A 2,904-nucleotide genomic window follows, 5' to 3' on the forward strand; every position below is an offset into this window, starting at 1 on the left:
ACCAAGGAGCACATTTATTTAATCTCAAGTTTGGGAGATACCACCATCTGGGAGGGTTCAGCTGTAGGTCAAGTTCTCAAGCTATTTATTTTTCTTTCAAGATGGAGTCCAGTTCTAAGACAGAGTAGATTTGGCCTCTCAAGAAAAGATACTTAACAAATTTCTATTAAAGATGTGACAATAATGGAAAGAATACCTTGCAGTACAACCTGATAGAAGAGTTCTCAGAATGGAGATGAAGAATAAACAACACAAACTGTTCTTTCTTATTTTTCTGATACTCTAATTCTACAAGTGTGTGTATGTATGTATGTGTATGTATGTATGTGTGTGTGTGTGTGTGTGTGTGTGCGCGTGCGTGCGTGTGTGTGTTTAGGAAAACACATATTACTTCTGTTGACAATTTTAGCATTATCAGCTTTGTTGAATTTTCTTGGCCCTCTATCAGTAAGAAAGGTAGGATAGATCCAAGGGCAAGGTCCTGATTTCTCTCCACATGTCCCCTTCATTTTCCTCATCTTTTCTTCCTGCCTCAGTAAGTATTATTTTGGAATTTCTTCCTCAGGTATCAAGGAAATTTTCTCAGGAAAGATACAGATCATTGGCCAATTTAATCTTAGAGACATCCTGACCTTATCCTGTGCCTGGAAAGATTTGTTTCGTGGTTTCTTACAATAATATAGGGGCCAAACACATTTCATACAATTCTGAGGAGGCAAACAAATTGTGTTTGTGTGGTTTCATGGATTAAGAGCATAAAAACTGTCATCTCTCATCACCATATGTGTCCCTGTTTCTATTTCACTTTCATTTTATATCATTCTTCTTGCTACATTAAATTTTGGGTCAGATCCTTGCTTAACCATGTAAAGAATGTTCATCTAAAGCTGGTGATTTTCGACTTTCAAGATCTCTGAGGTGAAAATCAATAATTGATGTTAAGTATTTGCAATTATGTCATCAATTATCTACACATTATTATTAACCATTTTTGCAGTGTCCTTTCTCAGTGAGAGCTAGATGTCTTCAGAGTCTGAATGAAACCAGCCAATTTTGCCTTACTAGCTTATCTTTTTTGATAAGAATTGGAGATGGAAACAGGCCAGATAGTATAAGGACATGATTGATGAAAGTGAGCACTACTAATTCTTGCCCATGTCCTTGACCAGAAACTGTTAATGTCCTTGGTTCAGTCTTGTCCATAAAAACGTTTATTGTTCCAGATCTGGTTTCTTGATACCCTTTTCCCCATTTACATAAATTGAGTCAGTGCCCCTGAATCTTTGGCTCTCAAAGACCCACTTTTGCTGCTTCATTCTTATTTTAATCAGGCTCCCTTAAAGGTACATTGCATTGTAGAAAAACAAATTTGATCAATACATACCTTTCAATAGAAACTAAGCCCAAAGCAACAGCAACTTTCAGGTAGATGATTGAACGCCTACTCCATTTTGACATAATGGTCAATCAGGACAGTTTGTCAAGACCCTTTAACCATGCATATATCTTGCTGTCCCTCATTCTTTATTCTTTAATTTTTGGGGCCAAATGGCTGAATCTGGTCTACTGTGCCTGCCTGTCATCACAAAATTAGGCTCCTTGTCTAGCACTCTGGTTATTCTATTATTTAGACATAAATTTCATATCCATACATTCCTAGTTTCAGGTAAAATAGGGCCTTCTGCCAGAAAAGATTACTATTTTAAAATAGTCAGTTTTAGGAAGGAGACTTGAGGAACACCAAGAGCATCTTACCTCCCAGTGAAAACATTTGAGGGCTGTATCTTGGAACCCTGCCTGACCACTCATACTTGTTAGACCTGACTGCCACCCCAGTTGGTCTGCCTGGGACAACCAGTAGAGGTGAGTGGCTAGCTCAATCCCTGGGGCCCTATTGTCTGTCTTTGCCCTGGCTCCCCATCAGAAGGTGCCTTCCAAGACCTTAAGAGCATCCTGCATACATCTTACATGGAAACATTCAGGGACCCTAAAACTAACCATCTTGGAAACCCTGCAAGACCATCTATCCTATTTTGATCTGCCTATCAACCCAACTTGTCTGCTTGGAACAGCTTGCAGAGTTGGACCCACCTGCCACCCCAGCTGTGTCTAACTGGGAAATAACATGCAGAGTAGGGTTTACCCTAGACACAGCCTGCAGAGTGGGGTCTGCATGAGGCACAGCCAACACAGGAGGTTAGGTTTCCTGATCTCCGTTGTCTGGACAATGGCTTGCCCTACCTTCCCAAGAAGTACTGCTTGCCATCAGGATTATCCAGCCAACACTAGCGAAAACCAGATGCCTAAAAGATAACATAACAATACAAATAATACCTAAGCTAATATGGCACCACAAGAGCCCAGATATCCTGCTATAAAAAACCCTGAATTTCCTAATGAAACTGAAGTACAAGAAGAGGATCTTAAATCCAGTCTTATAAAGATAATGGAGTTCTTTAAAGGAAACACCAATAAATCCTTTAAGTAAATACAGGAAAATACATTCAAACAGGTAGAGTCATTAAAAGAGGAAGCAAATAAGTATATATATATATATATATATATATGTACATATGTATGTATACATATATATGTGTGTATATACATATATATGTAAATATATATGTATGTACATACATACACACATATATATTTTCATATATATATATGAAAATTTAATCAAACAGGTGAAGGATAAGAATAAAACTGTCCAATACCTGAAAAGAGAAATAGAAGCAATAAAGAAAACCCAAACTGAGGCAATCCTGGTGATGTAAATCCTAATAAAGAGAACAGGAGCTACAAATATAAGAATCACCAACAGAACACAGATGAGAGATGAGAGAATCTCAGGTTTAGAAGATACAATAGAAGAAATCAATATATCAGTGAAAGAAAGTACAA

The sequence above is a fragment of the Mastomys coucha genome, chromosome X (genome assembly GCF_008632895.1).
Source record: "Mastomys coucha isolate ucsf_1 chromosome X, UCSF_Mcou_1, whole genome shotgun sequence".
Classification (NCBI taxonomy): domain Eukaryota; kingdom Metazoa; phylum Chordata; class Mammalia; order Rodentia; family Muridae; genus Mastomys; species Mastomys coucha.